Raw genomic sequence first — 27,417 nt, forward strand, 5'->3', positions numbered from 1 at the left:
GCCCCAAGGCACATCTCATGCAACTCCCTCTCCCAGATCAGCACCAGTACTTTTTCTGGGCCCTGGCCCCAACTCTATTGCAATCCCACTGCTCTGCTACATTGTCACCAGTCAATGAGCAGATGATTGACCTGATGCCCAGCTGAACTGCTATAACCCCCTGGAATATGCCCCACACCAAAGTCCCACTAAGCCACTTCATCATCCTCCCTGCAACCAGCCCTTCCCCACAGCTCTGGTAGAGACCATAGGGGGTAGTAACAGTATACACCAGTCAGTAGAACATCACTCCCTCCCCTGGGTTCCATACTTTAGTCTAAAGTTTGGAAGAGGACATAAGCTTTACTGGAAACCAGTGTAGACATAGGGACCCAAGGCCCTCAAACCCTAATAGAGATGCACTACTGCATCTGAAGTATCACCAGTTACCAGAAGCCTTGGCCACTAGAAAACCAGAAAAGAAATAGAAAATGAAGTAACAAAACAAACATCCAATAAAAACAAACACAGAACTTAACACCTAGACCATTAATCATCCCAAATCCACATGCCTAAATACCAGTGGAGAAACACAATCAATATCACAAAGGGCAATATGATGCCACTAGAACACAACAAACCTATGACAACAAGACCTAAAGATTCCAACCCAGTAGATGAACAAGAAAATGACCTTAAAAATAACTTTATGAAGATAGCAATCCTTAAAGGGGAAATGAAAAACTACTTTAATGAAACAAAAGAAAAAATTAAAAATAGAAATCAATAAATCCCTTAAAGAATGGCAAGAATGCAAAAACAAAACAAAACCAAAAAAAACAGTAGTTCAATAGAAGCAAATAAATAAATAAATAATAAAAAAGAAAAGAAAGCCAAACAAACAAAATATAAACCAGATACAAAAAGACAAACCTAGGGAATACTGTTAACAAAAATTCTAGATAAGCAAAGAAGGATTATAGATGCAAGCATCAGCAACAGAATGCAAGAGATGGAAGAGAGAATCTCAGTGTTGAAACATTGACGAATTGGTAAATGAAAAGGTTAAATCAAAAAGTTTCCTAACACAGTCTGGGGCACTATTAAAAGACCAAACCTGAAAATAATAGAAGAGGAGAAGGATAAGACTCCCATCCTAAATACTCAGAAAACACATTCAACAAAATCTTAGAAGAAACATTTGCCAACCTAAAGAAGGACATGCCCATAAAGGTAGAAGAAGCTTAGAGAATGTCAAATAGACTGGACAAGAAAAAAAAGTCCCCTTGCAACATAAAATCAAAACACAAAACATACAGAATAAAGAGAGAATGTTAAAAACTGCAAAGAAAAAAAGATCAAGTAAGACATAAAGGCAGACCTACCAGAATTTCACCTATTTTTTTTCATGTAAACTCTCAAAGCAAGAAGAGTCTGAACAGATATATTTCAGATCCCAAGAGAACACATAAGTCAGTCCAGATTGCCATACCCAGCAAAATTTTCAGTCATCATAAGATGACTATCTACAAATCCATCTGTATAGAAGGTAATAGTAGAAAATCTTCAGCTGAAGGAAGTTACCTAATCGCATAAAAACACAAGCAATAGATAATTTCACATGAGCAAAACCAAAAGAAGGGAAACTCACATACAACAACAACAACAACAACAGCAACAAAAAATAAATAGGAATTAATAATCACCAATAATTAATATCTCTCAATATCAACAGACTCAATTCACCAATATAAAGACATGGGATAACATAATGGATACAAAAACAGGATCCAACCTCCTGCTGCATACAAGAAGCACACTTCAACATCAAAAATAGATATTCCCTCAGAGTAAAGAATTGGAAAAAGATTTTCTAATCAAACCATCCTAAGAAGTAGGCTAGTATATCTATCCTAATATCTAACAAAATAGTCTTCAAACAAAAACTAATCAAAAAATGGAGGACATTTCATATTAATCAAAGAAAAATATATCAAGATGATGTCTCGGTTCTGAACATATATGCCCCAATACAAGGGCACCTACATTTGTAAAAGAAATACTACTAAAGTTTAAATCACAAATCAACCCTACAAAATAATAGTGGTAGTCTTCAACACTCCTCTCTCAACAATAGACAGATTTACCAGACAGAAAATTAACAGAGAAATAACAGAATTAACAGACTGTATGAACCTAACAGACATCTCCAAAACATATCACCCAAACACAAAATAATATACATTCTTCTCAGCATTTAGGAAACATCCTCCAAAGTTGACCGAATATTCAGTCACAAAGGAAGTCTCAAAAGAAACAAAAGAATTGAATTAACTCCCTCTATCTTATAAGATCACTATGGGTTAAATTTGGAGTTCCACAACAACATAAGCCACAAAAAGCCTTATAAACTCATGGAAATTGAAGAACTCTCAACTGAATTACCAATAGGACAAAGCAGAAATAAAGAAATTAAAGACTTTCTAGAATTTAATGAAAATGTTCAACATACTCAAACTTATGGAACAAAATGAAAGCAGTGCTAAAAGGAAGTTTATAGCATTAAGTGCCTACATAAAGAATTTAATGAAATCTCCATATAAAGTTGAGAATTGTTCTTTCAAGGTCTGTGAAGAATTGTGCTGGGATTTTGATGGGGATTGCATTGAATCTATAGATTGCTTTTGGCAAGATTGCCACTTTTACTATGTTGATCCTACCTATCCAAGAGCATGGGAGATCTTTCCATTTTCTGGTATCTTTAATTTCTTTGTTTAGAGACTCAAAATTCTTATGGTACAGGTCTTTCTCATTTTTGGTTAGTGTTACCCCAATGTATTTTATGTTGTTTGTGGCAATTGTAAAGGGTGATGTTTCTCTGATTTTTTTCTCCACCAATGTATCATCGGTGTATAGTAGGATTAGGGATTTTTTTTAGTTAATCTTGTATCCTGCCACTTTGCTGAAGGTGTTTATCAGCTGTAGGAGTTCCCTGGTAGAGTTTTTCGGGTCACTAATTTAGACTATCATATCGTCTGCAAATAGTGATAGTTTGACTTCTTCCTTTCTGATTTGTATTTCCTTGATCTCATCTTGTTGTCTTATTGCTCTAGCTAGGACTTCAAGGACAATATTGAAGAGGTATAGAGAGAGTGGACAACCTTGTCTTGTCCCCGATTTTAGAGGAATTGGATCGAGTTACTCTCCATTTAATTTGATGTTGGATGTTGGCTTGCTGTATGTTGCTTTTATTATGTTGAGGTATGTTCCTGTTATTCCTGATTTCTCCAAGACGTTTATCATGAAGGGGTGTTGAATTTTGTGAAAGGCTTTTTCGGCATCTAGTGAGATGATCATGTGGTTTTTTTTTCTCAGTCTGTTTATATGGTGGATTACATTGATAGATTTTCATATGTTGAACCATCCTTGCATCCCTGGGATGAAGCCTACTTGATAATGGTGGATGATTTCTCTGATGTGATCTTGTATTCGATTTGCTAGGATTTTATTGAGAATTTTTGCATCAATGTTCATGAGAGATATTGGTCTGTAGTTCTCTTTCTTAGTTGTGTCTTTGTGTTATTGTAGTCTCATAAAAAGAGTGTGGCAATGTCCCTTCTGCTTCTATTTTGTGGAACAATTTGAGGAGTATTGGTATTAGCACTTCTTTAAATTTCTGGTAGAATTCTGCAGTGAATCCATCTGGCCCCAGGCCTTTTTTGGTTGGGAGACTTTTGATGACTGCTTCTATTTCCTTAGAGGTTATAGGTCATCCTAATAACTCAGTACCATGCCTGAAAGCTCTATAACAAAAGCAAAACAAAACAAAAGAAGCCACCATGGTGGTTTGAAAGAAAGTGGTCCCTGACAAGAATGACACTATTAGGAGGTGTGGCATTGTTTTAGAGTAGGTGTGGGTCTTTTGGAGAAAGTTTGTCATTGTGGAGGCAAGCTTTGACTTCTCATATATGATCAAGCCATGTGCAGTTAGACAGATGACTTACTGCTGCCCGTGAGTCAAGATGTAATCCCAGCATTTGGGAGGCAGAGGCAGGTTGATGGCTGTGAGTTCCAGACTAGACTGGTCTACAAGAACTAGTTCTGGGACAGCCTCCAAAGCCACAAAGAAACCCTGTCTCCAAAAGCAAAACAAAACAAAAAAGATGTACACTCAGCTACCTCTCCAGCACCATATCTGCCTGCACACTGCTATGTTCCCCACCATGATGATAATGGACTGAATCTCTGAACTGAGGCAAGCCACCACAATAAAATGTTTTCCCTTGTAAGAGTTGCAGTGAACATGGTGTCTATTCACAACATTACAAACTCTAACTACAACACACACCCAGGAAAAGTAAATGACAGGAAATAATCAAACTGGGGACTGAAATCAATAAAATAAAAACAAAGTGAACATTACAAAGAATCAATGAAATATAGAGAAGTTTTTTGAGAAAATCAACAAGATAGGGAAACTGTTATCCAAACCAGTTAAAAGACACAGAGAGAATATCCAAATTAACAAAATCAGATAAAAAGGAGGACATGAAAAGGGACAATGAGGAAAGCCAGAGGATCATTAACATACACTCCACAAAATTGGAAAAACTAACAGAAATGGACACATTTCTTGATAGATACAACATTTTAAAGTTAGATCAAAGCAAGATAAACAATTTGAATAGACCTATAGCTCCTGAGGAAATAGAAACAGTCATTAAGAGTGTCCCAACCAAAAAGTGCCCAGGGCAAGATGTTTTTAGTGCAAAATTCTAACAGACTTCCAAAGAAGAGCTAATACCAATTTTCCTTGAATTACTTCTCAAAATAGAAGGGACATTGAAAAATTCTTTTTATGAGGCCACAATCATCCTGATACCAAAACCACACAATGACTCAAATAAAGAATGAGAATTACACAGACCAACTTACCTCATAAACATTGATTAAAAATACTGGAAAACAGAATCAAAGAATGCATCCAAAAGACCATCTAGCATGAACAAATAGGAATCACCTGAGAGATGCAACGATAGTCAGAAATGAAAAGTGGTATATAACAACTGACACTGGGGAAATCCAGAAAATCATCAGGTCATACTTTGAAAACCTATACTCCACAAAATTGGAAAATTTAAAGGAAATAGACAATTTTCTGGATAGATATCACTTACCAGAATTAATTCAAGAACATAAAAACAATTTAAATAAACATTTAACCACTAATGAAACAGAAGTAGTCATCAAGAGTCTCCCAACCTAAAAAAGTCCAGGTGCAGATGATTTCAGCTCAGAATTATAACAGAAATTTGAAGAAGAGTTTATACCAATACTCCTCAGCTGGTTGACACAATAGAAGCAGAAGGGTCATTGCCAAACTCTTTTTACAAAGCTACAATTACCTTGGTACCCAAGCCTCACAAAGACACAGCTAAGACAGACAAGTTTAGACCAATCTCTATCATGAATATAGATGCAAAAATACTCAAAAATACCAGCAAATCGAATCCAAGAACATATCAGAAAATTCATCCACCATGATCAAGTAGGCTTCATTACAGACATTCAGGGATGATACAACATAAGAAAACTCTTCAGTGTAATCTACCATATAAAAAACTGAAAAAGAAAAAAACCACATGATAACCTAGATAGATGCTGAAAAGGCCTTTGGCAAAAACCAACACCCCTTTATGATAAAGGTCTTGGAGAGATCATGGATAAAAGGAATATACCTAAACATAAGAAAGGCAATATAGAGCAAACCAACAGCCAACATCAAACTAAATGAAGAGAAACTCAATGCAATTCCTCTAAAATCTGGGAAAAGACAAAGTTGTTCACTCTATCCATATTTCTTCAATATTGTACATGAAGTTCTAGCTAGAGCAATAAGACAACAAAAAGAGATCAAGGGGATACAAATTGAAAAGGAAGAAGCAAAATTTTCACTAGATGCAGATCATAGGATAGTTTACATAAATGATCTCGAGAAGAATTCTACCAGGGAACTCCTACAGATAATAAACACCTTCAGGAAAGTGGCAGGATACAAGATTAACTAAAAAAAAATCAGTAGCCCTACTATATATAGACAATGAAGAACCTAAGAAACATATCAGATAAACATCATCCTTTACAATGGCCACAAACAACATAAAATATCCTGGGGTAATTCTAATGAAATGGGTGAAAGACCTGTATGACAAGAACTTTGAGTCATTAAAGAAAGAAATTAAAGAAGATACCAGAAAATGGAAAGATCCCCAATGCTTTTGGATAGGTAGGATCAACATAGTAAAAAATGGCAATCTTAGCTAAAGCAATCCACACACTCAATGCCATCCCTATCAAAATCCCAGTACAATTCTTCACCAACCTTGAAAGCACAATACTCAACTTTATATGGAAAAATAAACCAGGATAGCCAGAACAGAACTGTAAAATAAAGGACCTTCTGGAGGCATCACCATCCCTGACTTCAAGCTCTACTAAAGAGCTTTAGTAATGAAAACAGCTTGATATTGTCACAAAAACAGACAGGTAGACCAATGGAATCTAATTGAAGACCCTGATATTAACCCACAGACCTATGAACACCTGATTTTTTACAAAGAAGCTAACACTATACAATGGAAAAATTAATCATCTTCAATAAATGCTGATGGCATAACTGGATGCAGACATTTAGAAGATTACAGATAGATCCATATCTATTGCCAAGCGCAAAACAAAAGTCCAAAAGGATCAAAGACCTCAACATAAATCCAGCCACACTGAACCTCTTAGAAGAGAAAGTAGGAGGTACTATTGAATAAATTGGTACAGGAGACCATTTCTTGCACATGATGCCAGTAGCAAAGACAGTGAGATCAACAATTAATAAGTTGGACCTCCTGAAACTGAGAAGTTTCGGTAAGGCAAAGGACACAGCCAACAAGACAAAACAGCAGCCCACAGAATGGGAAAAGATATTCACCAGCCCCACATCTGACAGAGGGCTGAGTTCCAAAACATACAAAGAACTCAAAAAGCTAGTCACTAAAACACCAAAGAATTCAGTTAAAGTGGGTTATAGAACTAAACAGAGAATTCTCAATAGATTAATCTAAAATGGCTGAAAGACACTTAAGAAATTGCTTGACATCCTAAGCTGTCAGAGAAATACAAATCAAAACAACTCTGAGACACCATCTTACTCAGTCAGAATGGCTAAAATCAAAACCACCAAGGACAGTTTATGCTGAAGAGGATGTGGAGAAAGAGGAACACTCCTCCACTACTGGTGGGTGTGCAAATTTATGCAGCCACTTTGGAAATCAGTATGGCAGTTTCTCTGGAAAATGGGAACCAATCTACCTCAAGATCCAGCAATCCCACACTTAGGCATATACCTAAAGAATGTACATTCACATAAAAAGGACATATGTTCACCATGTTCATAAAAGCAATATTTGTAATAGACAGAACCTGGAAGCAACCATGATTCCCCTCAAACTAACAATGGATACAGAAAATGTGGTATATTTACACAATAGAGTACTACTCAGTAGAAAAAAAATGGAATCTGGAAATTTTCAGGCAAATGGGTGAAACTAGAAGAAACCATCCTAAGTGAGGTAACCCAGTCATAGAAAGACAAACATGGTATGTGCTCACTCGTATGTGGATACTAGACATAGAGCAAATGATTACCATTTTACAAATTCCAGAGGATCTAGGAAACAAGGAGGACTGTGAAGAAAAAGGGACAATAGCCCCCAAACAAATGTGGACCATGGGGGAGGGGTTAGGGAGGTAAGGGAAAGATGCGAGAAGAAAGGGGAAGGAGAGAATGAGGGATCAGGAAGATTGAGTGGGGAGATGAATAGAGGAAAGCAATAAAAGACACATCAATAGAGGAAAGCACCATAGGGTTAAAGAAAAGTCTGTCACTAGGGAATTGTACAGAGATCCACAAGGACAACTCCAACTAGGAATCTAAGCAATATTGGAGACGCTACCTTAAATACCCTATAATGAGAATGATGACTACATTCAATGCCATCCTAGAGCCTTTATCAGTAGCTGATGGAAGCAAAAGTATAGATCCACAGCTCAGCACTGAGCCAAACTCCTGGAATCTAGTTTCAGAGAGGGAGGAGTGAGGAACAACGGGGTCAATACCATTCTGAAAAACCCACAGAAACAGCTGACCCCTGCAAGTGGGAACTCATGGACCCCAGCTGGGGAATCAGCATAGGACCAAACCAGGCCCCCTGAATGGTGTCAGCTAGAAGCAGGAAACCATCTATGGGGCCTCTGGCAGTGGAACCAGGATGAATCACTAGTGCAGGAGTGGACTTGTGGAGGCCCTTTCCCATGGAGGGATACTCTCTTAGCCTAGATAATCAGGGAAGGGCCTAGCCCTGCCCCAAATGACTTGACAGATTTTGTTGATCCCTCATGGAAGGCATCAACCTCTCTGGGGTTTGTATGGGACATAGGATGAAGGGGTCCCTGCAGGGCATGGTAGGATGGGAGGGAGAGGGAACTGGGATTGATATGTCAAATAAGATTGTTTCTAATTTAAATAAAATTTATAAAAGAAAAATCTGTCAATGTAATCCGCCATGTAAACAAACTGAAAGAAAAAAAGCACATGATCACATCAGATGCTTTAAAATGCCTTTGACAAAATCCAACATCCCTTCATGACAAAAATCTTGGAGAAATCAGGATACAAAGAAAATGTCAATATATATATATATATATATATATATATATATAGTCAATATATGTATATATATGGTAAATGGGTGGAGAAAGAAAACAAGTAAACAACACCCTTGAAAATAGTCACAAATAATATAAAATATATTGTGTATTGTGGTAACTAACCAAGCAAGTGAAGACATATATGACTAGAACTTCATGTCTTTAAAGAAATAAATTGGAGAAGGTAGCAGAGATGGAAAGAATTCCCATGCTTATGGATCAGTAGGACTGACATAGTAAAACTGGCCATCTTACCAAAAGAAATCTACAAACTCAATGAAATCCCTATCAAAATTCCAACACAATTCTGTATAGACCTTGAAAATAAATCACACAACTTCACATGGAACAACAACAACAAAAAACCAGGATAGCTGAAACTGTTCAGTATAACAAAAGAAGTTCTGGAGGTATCACCATCTCTGATTTCAAATGCTTCTACAGAACTATAGTGATAAAAATAGCATGGAACTTACAGCTAGAAATCCACAGATCTTGGAAAGAAGATCTAATTATTAAGAGATGAAATGAGGAACACACTGATGAATAAAGTGGGAAGCAACACCACTGCCTCTTCATCCACCAGGAAAAGGTGGAGAATGCTTAGTAGGAGGTCACCACATGCATTATGGAGCCTTTCATAGTCATTCCAGAGAGCACATGACACCTCCAACCTCAGTTCTTATCTTGTCATGTATCAGAGAAAATCACATAGGGCTAATCACCCCAAATGTCATGGCTAAATGGATAGATATCACACATTTCCCCTTTTTTTCTCTAATTAAGAAGGTTTTAATCCTAACATAAAGCTATATACAATAAGAACAACTATTAAGTATTGTTCAGAAGGAAGAGAAGGTAATAACATGAAAAAATGAAACTACAATCAACAAGAACAATATCAAGCAAGAAACTTACTCTAAATGTCCAGACCATGGGAAATTGGCAAATTACAGAGATTATTCCAATAGCTGTCATATTCTGAAGAGTTTAAGTCTTGTACCTAATATGCTGTTGGCTAAGATATGAGAGCATTATAACTATAACTCTATAGCTTTCAACCCTATCAGAAACCTGAGAAAGATAGTAGTGTTACCTGAGTAATCAGAAAGTGCAAGCAAAGAGAGTTCTAAAAGATGCAAGAAATGACAGAAACACCTGGCTGCCTGGACAGTCACCCAATTATTTCTCTGAAAATTTGGAGCATTCAACTTTGGCTATAGGCCTAGAGTATCTATCTGACAGACCAATTTCAGAAGAAGGAAAATTTGATAGACTGTCCTACCCTATCTTAGAAAGGTTCAGTAGTCTTTTCCTTGTATCCTGCTTGTCATGATTAGACAGCACATTTCCTGTCAGCAGTTGAGGCAAAGGCAGTTCTTTGCTGAATAGGCCAGTTTTGCAAAGAAGAAAAGAGATCCATATGGAGTGCCTTCAGTGCCCATCATTCTCTTGGGAGTAGATCTGCTCTGCTGGGAGCAGTCATGTCTCACATCAACAGATTTCTAAATTATTGAAACATTTAAATGCCATATTCTGTGGGTCTTTGAAGTGTTTGTAGATTACCTATATATACTGAATACATGTTTGTGTCTCTAGATAACCTAACTAACATAACTATCAGTATGACAAATATGGGTAACTATTAATCTAAACATTCTGTAAACAGATGTATAATATAAAGACAAAAATCTTAAAATTGTGAGATTATACAAAAGATTATACAAAAGGTTAATCAGAGGTAGAAATGTAGAAATATCCTCTTTTAGTTTGTTAGTTTTCTTGCTTCTATTTTCCATGTCTTTGTGCATTTTCATAAATTCTATTTAAATTAGAAACAATCATATTTTACATATTAATTCCAGTTCCCTCTCCCTCCCCTCCTCCTGTGCCCCCTGACTCCCCATCCACTCTCCAGGGAGGATGAGGCCTTCCATGAAGGATCATCAAAATCTGTCAAGTCATTTGGGGCAGGGCCTAGCCCCCACCACACACCATGTATCTAGGCTAAGAAATTATCTCTCCATGGGGAATAGGATCCTGAAGCCCATTCACGAACTGTGACTACATACTGGTTCTACTGCTGGAGTCCCCATAAACTGTCCAGGCCTCCTTGCTGACACCCACATTCAGTACCTGGTTTGGTCCTATGTTGGTTCCCCAACTGTCAGACTGGTGTCCATGAGTTCCCACTTGCTGAAGTCAGATGTTTCTGTGGGTTTTCCCAGCATGGTCTTGACCCCTTTGTTGTGACTTCTTAGAAATGGGTATTTCTATTTTCCTATAAAAAAAAAAAACTCATCCATGACTCTTGTGAGTTTTCCTTACAACTTGTAGGATTCTCACATGGGTGGATGAGATATCTTTTCTTGTTGTGAAGATGTTTCTTCTGTTTGAATTGAATCTTAATTAATTTTGATGGTGTCAATAGCTTTTCTTCTATGTAAACAAAAGCAAAACCCTTTCTCCAATGTAGCACATATCTTCATTTTCATTCTTAGGTCAACACATCCTTAAAGTACACAGGCTGATTTAGTTCAGTATGTTTGTCTATTGTACAATGTCTCTCAGTAGCTGTAGTTCCTTTCTCACTGGTATTAAGAAAATTCAGATTAATAAGGCATTATGTATTCGGCCTCTGGTGGACTTGGTTCCCCCTAACTGTTTATTAAGCATTTCTTTTAGAGCATGATTATATCTATCAAAAACTGCTTGTCCTGAAGGATTATGTAGTATCCTTTAATGTGCTCTAGTCTCAGAAACAGACCATAAATCAACTCATATTTCTGGGAAGAATATAATAAGGCACTATAAAAAAAACAAAACAAAACAAAACAGTGATTGACCATTCAGGCTATACAAAAATAGGGCACAACATTTGTTGATCTCTCAGAAATACTGATGGCCCTACCATTAAAATAGTTAACTGATAAAACACTCTTAGTTGGGCCAGCATATGACATCAAATATACTACAGGCTTTAAAACAGCTGGTTTAGTAACAGCTAAATGCTGGACATATTGAAGAATCAACTGTACCTTGGAATTCTTCTGTATTTGTTATTAAAAAGAAATCTGGAAAACATGGAATGCTGACAGACCAGAGACCCAAAAATAATGTAATTCAGTCAATGATCTCTCTACAGTCTGGAACACTTCATATAACAGCTTTGTTATCTAAAGAATGGTCCATTGTAGCTATTGATTTAAAAGACTGTTTTCTTCATTATATCTTTATAAGAAAAAGACAAGAAAAATTTACTTTCATGGTGCCTACTTAATACAACTCTGTCAGTCAAGAGATATCAATGGAAGTTTCTCCCACAAACAATGTTAAATTGCCCCACCTTGTGCCAATATTTTGTACAAAAATATTGTAAATAATTCTCATATAGTATCTACAATTTACCATTAGATGGATGATGTCTTACTGGCTCATTTGAAGGTGCATACTTTAAAAAAATGCTCAAAAAGTAAAGAAAGTTTTGACTTGCTGGGGATTAAAAATGCTCCTGAAAAAATACAGAAAGGAGATTCTATTAATTACTTATGATATGAAATAGGTCTACAGAAAATTAGACCACACAAGGTAAAGATCAGAAGAGATCGATTGCAGAATCCTAATGATTTTCAAAATTGCTAGGAGACGTTTCCTATCCAAGGTCTGTTATTAGAGTAGAAAAATATGAACTGAATAATTGGAACAAGACCCTAAAATGGGAAAAGGAAATAAATAGTCCCAGTAAATTGCCAGCTGAATCTGAGAGAAAATTGGCTTTGTTGGAAAAGAAAATACAAGATACACATGTGGATCATGTGGATCCAAAGCTTAACTGTATTCTGGTTATATTTCCCTCTAGGGAATCCCCTTCTGGAATTTTGATGCAGAGAGAAGGTATTATATTGGAATGGATATTTCTACACATAAACAGAATAAGAAATTACCAACTTATGAGGAAAGGATTTGGAAACAAAATTATGACATAGTCAACTGATAGCAGTGAACCAACAAAAATTATAGTACTTGTAATTGATGAGGAAATTTCCTCTCTATGTAAAGATAATGAATATTGACAAAGTGCTTGAAGTAATGTTCAATAAAGATTAACAAAAATTATCCCCAAAGTGACAGAATTAAAATCATAAAAACAACAATTTGGGTTCTTTTGTGCATTAAAAAAACCCCATCAATCTCTGAAGTGCCTACATTCTATCCTCATACAATGAATCAGGAAAGAAAGACTATAAATTAGGAAATATAATAAAATGGTTCAAATCCCTTATAACTCTCTGCAAAAGACAAAATTGCATGCCATTCTCATGATACTAGTGGGCTTTATAGAACCTCTCAATGTGGTTACTGAATCTCAGTACACAGAAAGATTTGTTTTACACATTGAAACTGCTAAAATTATTCCTGATGAAACGGAATTAACTTTGTTATTTATACAAGTACAGAAAATAACCAGGAACAGGGACCATCCTATATATAACATACATCAGATCTCATACAGTTCTGCCAGGTCCTTTAGCACAAAGTAATGATGAAATTAATTGATTACTTAACAGGAAATGTGCTGCAGGCCCCAGAATATCATGAAACTACCATGTCAATAACAGAGGTTTAAAAAAATATTTTCCCATCACTTGGCAACAAGACAAGAAATAACACAAAACACATAAATAAATAAATAAATAAATAAATAAATAATAAATTCCTACTTGTTCCTTCTATAACCAAATTAATTTGCCTACAAGAAGTAAAGTTAAAGGTATGCAGACAAATAAAATTAGGCAAATATTTCTTTTAACGTATGATTAGATCTTTCTACAAGCTTATCCTGAAAGATTATGTGGTAAAATTTCAATTCATTTTATATTATGCAAATTATTCTATCCTTTTGCTAGAGATATATTCTGTAGCATCATCATTCTTAATTTGTACAGGCATTCCTATGACGGCCATGACTTCTAATAGGCGTGTAATTACAGAATCAGCCTTTTCAGAACTCAAAGCAGTTGCCCATTGAAATCCTGAAAGGGTATATGTTATATGATACACATATTTTAATTTCCCAATTTCTGCATAATAAAGCACATCCATTTGATAAATTTCATTTCTTTGCTTGTTTTTATGATAATTTCATTCAGGTAATGGAGTCTGAATATACAAGTAGCAAATAGGACATTTATTCACAATTTCCTTGGCTTGTTGTCAAGTGATGGAAAAATCCTTTTTCAAGTCTTTGCTGTTGACATGGTGGAGGGTTTTTTATGATTCAATATGTGAAACAACTCATTGTGCATATTGAGAGTCAGTAACTATATTGAGGGGTTCTGTAAAATTCATTAGTACCATGAGAATTGCATACAATTCTGACTTTTGCACAGAATAATAAGGGCTTTGAACCATTCTATTTATGTTTCCTGGCTTTTAACCTAACATTCCTGATTTATTTGTATCAGTGTAGAATGTAGGGGCTCCAGAGATTGATGTTCTTTGTCCAATATGAAGAAGGATCCAACTGGTCCTTTTTCATGAATTTAAGTCTCTTGCTTTTGGGATAACTGCTGTTAATTGTAAAAGGAGTTCTTAATTGGTCTACACAAGAAAAGGCCAGAGTCAAATATAGAGGGAAATGCCAAGAGATCAGAAAGAAGGAGCAATCCACAGTACACCTTACCTCCTAAGTGTCTTAGCAGAGAAGAGAATGATTTCCTGCTTCTCTCTGCATATCTCCTGTTTCTGACCAGCTACATCACTTCCTGTCTATCTGTACAGACCTCCAGACCTTGATAGCTAGCTAGTGGCAAGCTACATTCTCTGACCCCCAGACAGGCTTTAGTTATGAAAGAAAGATATCACCACAGTTAATCTCTCCCCCCCCAAAAATACTGCAAGGTCTTTGTCGATATCCATTTTTTCCCATAAAGAGGAAATTTTCACATTAGTAAGAGGCACTACAATTTCTGCTGGGTCCATTACTGTGAACTGATTTTCCTTTAAAATAAAATCGGAAACCTTCTCCACATGTCTTTAATTTATTACTCTGTGTGGTAAAAATATTCCCTCCAAAATAATATTGTCTCTCTGCATTTAAATCCATTTAGGGGAATTCATGGAGGGTAACACAAACAGAATGCAGTCAAGCTTTGGATCCGTATAGTCCACAAATATTCATTCTGTAATTTCTTTTCCACCAGAGTCAGTTCACTCTCAACTTCAGTTGATATTTTCCTGGGACTATTTAAGTCCTAGTCACCTTATAAGATTCGGAACAAATCATTCAGCTCATCATTTTTTATCCCAATAGTGGGGCCATAGATTGAAAATGTATCCTAGTAATCTTTTAAAGTCATTAAGAGTCCTCAATAAATCTCTCCTGATGTGTACTTTTTGGGGTGGAATTTCTTGTAGTTCTATTTTAAATTCTAAGGAATTAATAGAATTTCCTCTTTGTATTTTTTTCAGGAGCAATTTGTAATCGTCAGTGAGGCAAAACTTTATCTCTTCAAACATTTTTCTAAAGTATCTACATTTGAATCAGCCAATAAAATACAATCCATATAATGGTAAATTATAAATTGTGGAGACTGTACATGAATTATTTCCAATGTTTTTTTGCATAAAACATTGGCAAAATGTGGGGCTCTTTACCATTCTCTATGGGAGGCCTTTCCATTGGTATCTCTTAACAAGCTGAGAATAATTATAAGTAGGCATCATGAAGGCAAATTTTTCTCATATTTTCTGTAAAGGTATAGTAAAGAAACAGTCTTTTAAATCAATAGTTATAATATGCCATTCTTTAGATAACAAAGAAGGCAAAGGCATTTCATGCTATAGAGAACCCATTAGCTGAGTTACTTTATTTATGACTCTCAGGTCTATCAGCATTCTACATTTTCCAGATTTCTTTCTAATAACAAATACAGGTGAATTTCAAGGCCTGATTGACTCTTCAATATGTTGAGTATTTTGCTGTTCCTGAAAAAGCTGTTCTAAGGCCTCTACCAGCTAGCTCACATAGTAGACCCTAACACTATTAATCTCAGGGTCATGGGTTCATTTTCTATATTAGTCACCTGATATAGTGAAAAACTCAGAGATTTTTGGGAAGAAGACTTATTTATTAAGGGATTAAAATATGGAACAAACTTAGAAATATGTTGAAAAGTGACACCATTTCCTCTTTGTTCACCAAAGAAGGGTGGAGAAAGATCCAGACCAGCTCACCAAATAGTGCATCAGGAAGCCTTCCACATCTAAACCAGAGAGTGCAAGACCCTCTGACCTCTGTTCTTATCTTGTAATGTATCAGAGAAAACTACGCCAATAGGACTAGTCACCCCAAATGTCTTTGATTAAACAGATTAAGCTCCCACAACACTAACTGGCATACAAACAGACAGGTAGGTCAATGGAATCTGTCTAACAGTCCAGACATAAAACCACACACCTATGGACACCTGATTTTTGACAAAGAAACAAAAATTGGAAAAAAGGAAGTATCTTCAACAAATTGTGCTGTTCTACCTGGATGTCAGCAAATAGCAGAAAGCAAATAGATCCATATCAAAATAGATCCTGAACAAAACTCAGGTACAGATGGATCAAAGACCGCCATATAAATCCTGTTAAACTGAACATGGCAGATGAGAAAATGGGTAATAACCTTTACTGCATGGCACAGTTAAAAAAAAAAAACCTCCCTGAATAGAGTGCCAGAAGCATAGACACCAAGATTAACAATTCATAAATGGGATTTCCTAAAACTGAAAAGATTCTGTTAAGCAAAGTACACTGTCAATAAGACAAAATGGTAGCCTACAGACTGGGAAAAGATCTTCAACCCTACATTTGACAGAGGGCTGATATCCAAAATACATAAAGAACTCAAGAAATTATACTTAAAAAAACAAATAATCATATTAAAATGGGTTACAGATCTAAACAGAAAATTCTCAAGAGAGAATGTCAAGAGGTCAACCTAAAGAAATGTTCAACAGCCTTAGTCATCATGAAAATGAAAATAAAAATGACTCTGAGATCCCATATTATACCTGTCAGAATGGCTAAAACCAAATAACAGCATATACTGGAGAGAATGTAGAGCAAGGGGAACACTCCTCTTCTGCTGGTGGGAGTACATATTTGTACAGTTGCTTTGGAAATCAATATGGTTGTTTCTCAGAAAATTTGTGAATTGACCTACCTCAAAACCCAGCTATACCACTTTTAGTCATATACCCATAAAATGCTCAACCATAACATAAGAAAACTTACTCACCTATGTTCATAGCAGCTTTATTTGTAATTGCCCAAACCTAGATGTCCTCATCTGTAGAATAGATAAACAAAATATAGTACATTTGCACAATGGATTATTAATCAATGACATCATGAAATCTGAAGGCAAATTGTTGGAACTAGAAAAAACCTCATTCTGAGTGAGGTAACCCAGACAGAGAAACTCAAGTGTGGAATGTACTCACTTACAAGTGGTCAATAGCTGGAAAGGATAGTCATTGTAGTGATACATTATTTATGAATTAATAAAGATTGCCTGTGGGTTAAGGATGTAAAGCCAGTCACACTAGTTAGCTATAGAACCTAGGTGGTGGTGCTACAAACCTTTAATGCCAGGACTCATGATTAAGAGGTAGATGGAGCTCTATTAGTTCAAGGTTACACTGAAGACATAAAATTGATCCAGTCCTAAAAGACACAGCTCACATAAAGGTAATCTCAGCACCTGGGATCACACACCTTTAATCTAAGCACTAGGGAAGTGGAGACAGGAGTGCTATGGTTGGGTGGAGAAGGGAATGTATTGCAGGAGGAAACAGAAACTGAGAGCTTTTACCTCTGAGGATTCCTGGATACAGGATTGCCATTTCAGTTGGGTAGAGGAACGATCTACTGGCTCAGCTGCTTTGCTTCTCAGATGTTCAACTTGAAGCTTGAACAAATATCAGTATCTGAGTCTTTTATTTTTCTTGTAATAAACTACGCTATAATCCACAGACCCAGAGAGGGTAAGTAACAAGGAGGGCCCAAGGGCAGAGCCCTGGATCTCCCAGGAAGGTGAAAGGCAAATAGATGAGATCTTATGGTGGCCTGGGATAGGTAGAGATAGAAACATGAAGGATCTGGTTAGAGGATGGATGGAGGAAGAAAAGTACTAAAAGATATGACTAGAAAGAGGGAGCATTTCTGGGTCAAGTAGAAACCTGGTGCAATGGAAACTCCCACCAATCTACAAGGATGACCCCAGCTAAGACTCCTAGGAATGGCATATGCTGGGCTAACTATACATCTCATGTGACTAGGTAGGACTTCCAGTGGAGAGACAGGGACACTGACCCAGCCATACAACCTTTGATCTTTCCTGCCCATGGAATATGAAGGGGGTGATGTGTGGGAGGCATGGACCCAGAGGCTGGATGGCCCAAAGACTCAGAATAGAACCAAAATGTAATTGGAAAAAAATAAAATTATTGATGCCTTATGATAATCTGCTATACTGATAGATTGGTGACTATCCCAATTGTCAACAGAGAGACATTATTCATTAACTGATGGAAAAAGATGCAAAGACTCACAGCCAAGAATTGAGCCAAAACTGGGGAATCCTGCTGAAGAAAGGGAGGGAGAATTGAACAAGACAGGGTGGGTCAAGGTTATCACAAGATAACCCATAGAAATAACAAACCTGACTCATACCTCAACTTGATATGCCATACTTTCTTGATACCCATGGTAGATCTGCCCCTTTCTGAACAGAAAAAGAGGAGTGAATTTGGGAGGGAGTTGGAGGGCAGGAGACAGAAGGGAATGGGAGGAAAGGAGGGAGGGGAAACTTCAGTCAGAATATAAAATAAATGAATTGATTCAATTAACAAAAAATAGAAATAAAAAATAATCATATACAGGCAAGAAAAAGCCCATTTTTTGTTTGCATGTAGAAAGGTCACAAGGACTGAAGGTATCTAAAAACACATTGTGATTAAAAGTGTGAAAAGTTCTCCCTATATTATAAACTTTAATTATTTTATAAAATATACTCACAGAACCAGAGAAGTAAAGATGTCTGACCTTGAGCTTGACTACCAGAACCCACAATGTAGAAAGACATAACTGACCCCAGTAACCTGACCTCCACAAGAACCTTGAGCATACACACATCAACAGAAAAAAATAAATAAAATATAATTTAAAATTAATTGAAATGCATTCAAAATCTGTAGTTTTTATTGTTTTCTTAATTAACAAAATGAATTTAATTTTTATTATGTCACATTTTGAAATCACTAAAAATAATAGAGAAATATTAGCTTTGGAGGAATTTATATTTTTAATAGAAAAGGTGGATACTTCTTGTGTGTGTGTTTATTTTTCATTTTATTTATTATGCTTCTCACATATATTATGTCCTGACCACATTGTGGAATATTATTTTAACTAGGCAAAGATGTATTATATTTGTTTATGTTGCATTTGTTTAATTCCCTAAAGATGTGTTGTACTTGTTTCACCTTACCTGCATAAGGCGCCTGATTGATCTAATGAAGAGGTGAATAGCCAATAGCTAGTTAGAGAAACCATAGGGTGACCTGACAGGCAGAGAGAATAATTAGGAGGAGAAATCTATGGTCAAGAGGCATGAGAAATGGAGAGAGAGAAAGAGGGAGATGACCAGCCAGAAACCAAGCAACTGCTAACCAGCCAGAAACAAGAAGCAGTGCAAGTAAGATACACAAAAGGAAAGGAAAAGGAGAAATCTCTGAAGCAAAAGGAAAATAAAGAGAAAGGGCTAATTTAAGTTAAAAGAGCTAGCCAGAAAAAAAGGTAAGCTAGGCTAAGCATTCAAAACTAATAATAAGTCTCATGTCTTGATTTTTTTTTTATATATACTCATTTTTTTTAATGATTTTATTCACTTAGTATGTATACAGTCTTCTGCCTGCCATAAGAGGGCACCAGATCTCATTCAAGGTGGTTGTGAGCCACCATGTGGTTGCCAGAAATAGAACTCAGGACCTCTGTAAGAACGGTCAGTGTTCTTAACCGCTGAGCCATCTCTCCAGGCCCCTTCATGTCTTGATTTTTGAGGTGGTTGGTGGCCCAAAAGAAAAAGCCTGGTACAGTTTCCTCTCCCTCCTGTCCTTTCAGTCCCTTCCCCCTACCCCCCTACCTTCCCTCAACCACCATTCACTCTATTTCCCTTCATAAAAGGTCAGGCCTCTCAGGGATACCAACCAAAGATGATATATCAAGTTGAAATGAGACTAGGCACCTCTTGCCATATTAAGGCTGGATGAGACAACCTAGGAGGAGGAAAGGAGGCATAACACCCTCTCCCAGTGTTAGGAGTTTCACAAGAGGACCAAGCTGCAAAACTGTAACATATATCCAGAGTGCCTAAGTCAGTCCCAGGCCGGCTTCATGGTTGTCTGTTCAGTATCTGTGGGCCCCATGAGCCCAAGTTAGCAGATTCTATGTTTTTTCTCGTGGTGTCCTTGACACTTCTGACTCGTACAATCCTTCTTTCCTCTTGCTAAACATTTCTCAAGTTCCACCGAAATCTCACTGTGGGTCTCTGCATCTGTTTCCATCAGTTGCTAGATGAAGCCTCTCGATGAGAGTCATCCTAGGCTCCTGTCTAAGAGTATATCAGAATACCTTTAAGAATCATTTCATTGCCCTTTTTGTGATAGTCACGTTTGGTTCTATTCTAGGTCTTTAAGCTATCTAGACTCTGGTTTTTGGTCATTCAGGCAATTAGGTTCAATGAGAAAAAAAATAGTTCCCTAATATATTTCTCAAAACAAAAATAGAAAAGAATTATAGTTCCTTAATGGTGCCATGATAACTCACACAATGATTTTATATGTAATGACCACATTTGCTCAATCTTTACATACAAGTACCCTCAATTTCCACAGTGAAAGACTGAAAACATTTTGAAATGTTTGTCCTTCTTAACTCAAGATCTAGCATTGACACCATTTTCCACTATATTTTAAAAAGAATGTTATTAAACTTTATTATTGAAAAAGAGTTGTGGGAGCTGGAGAGAGAGCATATACTGGTCCTGAAGAGGACCTGGGTTTAGTGCCCAGCAGACATATTAGGTGACACATAATCACCAATAGCTGCAGATGCTTGATCAGTATATTTAACATGTCAAATGAATAGAAACATGTATGTTCATTTTGTATTAATGATATGAAATGAACACATGGCTTTATTAAGTTCTTTTCTTTGGATGATGAGATTGTAGATATTTTTATATCTCTGTAGTGTTCTATCTGTAAAAAAACAATGAACTGTCATTGGTGTTATTGATTTTAGCATTTCTGACAGGGATAAGTCAGTATCTAAGACTTATGTTTTGATTTGCATTTCCCTGATGGCTAAGGATATTCAACACTTTCTTATGTCTTTCAGCCATTTTAGATTCCTCTATTGAGAATTGTCTATTTAGTTCTGTACCCCACTTTTTAATTAGACTTTTTGGTGTTTTGGAAACTAGATTTTTGAGTTCTTTGTAAATATCACTAATGAACATCGATGCAAAAAACACTCAATAAAATACTGGCAAAGCGAATTCAAGAACATATCAGAAAAATCATCCACTGTGATCAAGTAGGCTTCATCCCTGGGATGCAGGGTTGGTTCAACATTCCAAAATCTATGAATGTAATCCACCATATAAACCAAAGGAAAAAGAAAAACCCTATGAACATCTCACTACATGTTGAAAAAGTCATTGACAAAATCCAAAACCCCTTCATGACAAAGGTCCTGGAGAGATCAGGGATAACAGGAACTTACCTGAACATAATAAAAACAAGATACAGTAAATCAACAGCCAACATCAAACTAAATGGAGAGAAACTCAAAGCTATTCCTCTAAAATCAGGAACAAGATAAGGCTGTTCACTCTCTCTATATATCTTTAATACTGTCTTCTACATGCCAGGATCCAATTATGCCAGCACTATTTGTTAAAGATGCTTTCTTTATTCCATTGTATAGCTTTAGGTTCTTTGTCAAAAATCAGGTGTTCATAGGTATGCAGGTTAATATCAGGGTTTTCAATTAGATTCCATTGGTCTACCTGTCTATTTTGTGCCAATTCCAAGCTGTTTTCAGGACTATAGCTCTACAATAGAGCTTGAAATCAGGGATGGTGATACCTCTGGAAGTTCGTTTATTGGACAGGATAGTTTGGCTATCCTGGGTCTTTTGTGTTTCCATATAAAGTTGAGAATTGTTTTTTTCAAGGTCTGGGAAGAATTGTGCTGGGATTTTGATAGGGATTGCATTGAATCTGTAGATTGCTTTTGGCAAGATTGCCATTTTTACTGTGTTGATGCTACCTATCCAAGAACATGGGAGATCCTTCCATTTTCAGGTATCTTCTTTAATTTCTTTCTTTAAAGAATCAAAATTCTCATGATACAGTTCTTTCACTTTTTGGTTAGCATTACCCAAGGTATTTTATGTTGTTTGTGGCAATTGTAAAGGGTGATGTTTCTCTGATTTCTTTCTCAGCACATTTGTCAGCCATATATATTAGGTTTACTGATTTTTTTAAGTCAATGTTGGATCCTGCCACTTTGCTGAAGGTGTTTATCAGCTGTACGAGTTCCTTGGTAGATTTTTTCAGGTCACTTATGTAGATTAGATTATCATATCATCTGCAAACAGTGAAAGCTTGACTTCTTCCTTTCCAATTGCTATCCCCTTGATCTCCTTCTGTTGTCTTATTGCTCTAACTAGAACTTCATCTTGCACCTGTCAGAAGAGCTAAAAATCAAAAACACCAATGGCAGTTAATGCTGGAGAGGATGTGGAGAAAGGGGAATACTCCTCCACTGCTGGTGGGAATGCCAACTCCTACAGCCACTTTGGAAATCAGTATGGCGATTCCTCAGGAAAATTCAAATCAGTTTACCAGAAGATCCAGCAATTCCACTCTTAGGCATATACCCAAAAGAAGCACATTCGTTCAACAAGGACATATGTTCAACTATGTTCATAGCAGCATTATTTGTAGTAGCCAGAAACTGGAACCTGGAAGCAACCTGGATGCCCCTCAACTGAAGAATGGATAGAGGAAATGTGGTACATTTACACAATGGAGTACTACTCAGCAGAAAAACAAACAAACAATGGAATCTTGTAACTCCCAGACAAATGGATGGAACTAGAAGAAACCATTCTGAGCGAGGTAACCCAGTCACAAAAAGACAACCATGGTATGTACTCATTCATTCATATGTGGATTTTAGACATAGAGTGAAGGATTACCAGCCTACAATCCACACTGCCAGAGAATCTAGTAAACAAGGAGGACCCTAAGAGAGACATACATGGTCCCTTGGAGAAGGGGAAAGGGACAAGATGTCCTGAGCAAATTGGGAGCATGGGGGAGGGGAGAGGGAACTAGGAGACTAAGAAAGGGAGATCAGGAGGGGTGAGGAGGACATGATGGGGCAGGGAGGTTGAGTTGGGAGAAGAACAGAATAGAGCAAGATAAGAGATACTGTAATAGAGGGAGCCAGTATAGTTTTACAGAGAAATCAGGCACTAGGAAAATGTCTCAAGAGCTACAAAGATGACACCAACTAACAATAATCAACAGAGGAGAGGTTACCTTAAATGCCCTACCCTGATAATGAGATTGATGACTAACTTAGATGTCATCCTATAGTCTACATCCAGCAGCTGGTGGAAGTAGAAGCAGACACACACAGCTAATCCTTGAACTGAACAGGAGTCCAGTTGCAGAGAAGGAGGACTGATGAGCAAAGGGGTCCATTCCAGCCCAGTGAAACCCACAGAAACAGCTGACCTGAACAAGGGATAGCTCTTGTTTCCCAGACTTATAGCTGGGAAACCTGCATGGGACTGATCTAGACCCCCTGAATGTGGGTGTCAGTGAGGAGATTTGGGAAATATATGGGGCCACTTATAGTGGATCAGTGCTTATCCCTAGCATATAAATGGACTTAGGGAGCCCATCCCACATGGAGCATTACTCCCTTATCCTAGACCCAAAGGGATGGGCCTAGGCTCTATCCCAAGGGATGTGACAGACTCTGAAGAACCCCTAAGGAAGGCCTCCACTTTCCTGGGGAGATGAAACGGTATGGGATAGGTATGGTGTTAGTTTGGGGGGCAGGGGAGGAGGGGAGGGAGAGGGACCTGGGATTGACATGTAAAATAATCTTCTTTCTAATAAACATAAAATGAACAACAATGAAGTAAATGTGAGGTACTTATTTTTGTGGGAATTTGGGTACATATTTTATTCTTCTCTGAATGTTTTATGTTATCAAGAAATATAATGTGCAGTTTGGACATTTTGTAAGTACATATATTTTTGTGTTTCAGTATACGTTTTTCTTATTTATTCCCCTTGCCCATGCTTTTTTCCCCTTGAACTTCATCCCACTCTTGCTGGTTGGTTCCTTTCCTTTCAATCAACGGTCTCCCTCCTGTTTTTCAGTTACATATATTCCATTCCACATCTCAGCTGCTTCAATAATCTATGTGCATGCAAGCACATGCTAGTGTGTGGCACACACACACACACACACACACACACACACACACACACACACACACACACTTTAAATCTTGATATCACATATTAGTGAAACCAGGCTGTATTTGCCTTTCTTAATCTGGCTTATTTCTTTCTTTATCATAGTAATCTTTAGTACACCTATTTTTGTAAAAATATGATTTCAGCTTTCTTTACAGTTTATTAAAATTCAATTGTGAATATATGCCAAATTGTCATTTATTGATAGATACCTATTCTAGTTCTACATTTTTGGCTAGGGTGATTAGTGCAGGTTTTCTGTAGTATATTGGATTTGATTCTTTCAGGGATGCATCTTGAAGTGCAAAGCCTAGGCTATATGGTAGATTGAATTTTTAAAAAACTAATTTTGTTGTTATTCTTTTTGTTTTTTAATTAACTTATTTCATTTTTATATACATTGGTATTTTCCTGCAAGTGTGTTTGGGGAATCAGATCCCCCGGAAGAAGAGTTACAGACAGCTGGGAGCTGGGAGCTGGGAGCTGGGAGCTGCCACGTGGGTGCTAGGAATTGAACCCTCTGGAAGAACAGCCAGTACTCTTAAACACTATGTCCCCAATTTTTAGTTTTATAAGAGATTTTCATGCTGATCTCTTGAATAGTTGTGCCAGTTTACACTACCATTATCGGTAAATATGTGTTTTTATTTCTCTGCATCCTGGCCATATTTTTTCATTTATTTTCCTGATGATAGTCATTCTCACTTTGACAAGATTGACTCTCTAATTTGTTTTAATTTTCATTTTCTCCCTGGCAAGTAAGGATGATGAACTTCTTTTTAAATGTGTGTTAGTCGTTTAAATTCTTTTGAGAATTCTATGTCTATGAAATTAATTTATTGATTGAATGACTTTCAGTATTTGAGACATTTATTTTTGTTCAGTTTTTTTCTATAGTTTAGATGATATTCTCCTTACTGATAGATAGCTGACAATTTTGTTTTACCCAGTTCTATCAGCTGTCTCTTTATGCTGCTCATGTCTCTGTTTGCTGTACCTAAGTTTTGTAATTTCCTGAACCCCACTTGTTAATTATCATTATTCTTCCTGTATGGCTAGAGTTCTATACATGTATGTCATTGCCTGTGCTGCAATTCTCAAAAGTATTTTGAAGCATTTCCAAGTAAGCTACCTTTTAACAGTTTCACTGTTTCAGGTTTTACATTAATGTGTTTATTCCAGTTTGAACTTTTTTTGCAGAATAAAGAACATTTAGGCCCATGAAGCTTACCAAAGAATTAGCTGATGGAAAATCAGACAGAAACCGGCACCCTTTCTATAGCCCAAAAATAAACGTGTTCAGAAAGAAATGAATAATAAAGTCACATTAATATTGCCTTGCAAAATACCTAGAAATTAATGTAAACAAGACATGACAGATCTCTAGAAAAAAAACCCAATACCCTGAAGGAAGACATTAAGGAACGTACTTTTCATTTCCTTTGAGCCACTAGTCAGCTTCCCATATAAAGAAACAAAGATTTATCATCAATATTAAAGCTCTGCCTTAACTTAGGCTTGTTCCACTAGCTATTTCAACTTAATTTAGCCTGTTTCTATTCATCTCCATTTTGCCTCACAGCTTTTTACCTTTCTTTTATTATGTATGTCCCACTTTCCTGCTTCCCCCACATCAGTCTGTCTGCTGCCCCCAGAATCTCCCTGTCATCACCTTTTCTTTCTTTTTCAAGCCAAAATCCTTCCTCCTAATTGCTCTTCATGGCCCAAATTCCCACCTACATCTCTTCCTCGCTATTGTCATTCAGCTTTTTATTAGACCAGTCAGGTGCCTTAAGCAGGCAAGATAAAATAGCAACACATCTTTACATAATTAAAGAAATGCAACACATCTCTACATAGTTAAACAAATGCAGCACAATTTTTGCATAGTTAAAGGAAGCCATTAGAAACTGAGAAAGCCTGTCTCATGACTATGTTATTGAAAACAATCTATAGATTTAGCATGGCCATCAAAATTCCAACTATATTCTCCACAGAGCAGAAAACTTTCACTGTTTAAGAACACAGAAAAATTGCAATGACTGTATTGCCTCCCCTTGCTTTACATGAGGGAATTCTCCTGTTGTTAATATTTAGCACTATTATAGTACATTTATGTTATGATTTATGATATAATACTTCCAACTTATTATTAACTTGTCAATAATTTATTCATCATCTTAGCTCTATTCACCCTCTATGTCTGATTCTAAGTGGGGCAACACACTGACATGTCATTGAATAATTGTGTTTTGTGCTACTTATCAGTTTCTCAAACATTCCTGTTTCTGGTGACCTGGACTATGGTTAGGAGTATTAGGCAGTTATTTTTTTATAACATTCCAAATGACCTTAAGATTTTATATTTGTTGTTAAGCAGATGCTATACATTTGGGGGAGGAATGTTCCATGGAGAAAATACTACTATTCTTTTGTCACATAATATCTAGTATATATACTGTGAACATGGGTTTATTGCTCTTTCTTCTGACCTAAAATGTCAGAGCTGATGTGAGTTTGCTCAGAATTTCTTCATTGCAGAGTTACTTGCCCTCCAATTCAACCTTTCCAGGGTCTGCTTTTAAAAAGGAAGTACAAGTGAAGCCCTCACTGATGCAGTAGGGAGCTAAAATGTGCTTCCTTGAAAATAGATTATATATATAAAGTTTTTTTAACTCTTCCACTTAAGAAAGTTGTCTTTTTTGTTGCTGTTGAATTAATAATGAATATTTTTTATGTCTAAGTGTCATAACAATGACAGAAATTATATTTTGTTAAGATCTGGTAATTACTGTATAAAAACATTTCAATTACAAAATTTTTTTGTAAGAATTTGCTTTCATTTTTAGGAAAGAAATGCAACACTAAAAATCATTTCCTAATAATATGCAAAACACACTTCATTCAGTGGTGATGCACACACCTTTAATCCCAGCACTCAGAAGGCACAGCCAGTTGGGTCTTTGAGAGTTCAAGGTCAGCCTGGTCTTCAAGCAAGTCACAGAACAACAAGGAAACATAAATGATGGTTGATGTGTATCAATTTTTCAAAGTAA

This window comes from Cricetulus griseus, chromosome 4, assembly GCF_003668045.3.
Source record: "Cricetulus griseus strain 17A/GY chromosome 4, alternate assembly CriGri-PICRH-1.0, whole genome shotgun sequence".
Lineage (NCBI taxonomy): Eukaryota > Metazoa > Chordata > Mammalia > Rodentia > Cricetidae > Cricetulus > Cricetulus griseus.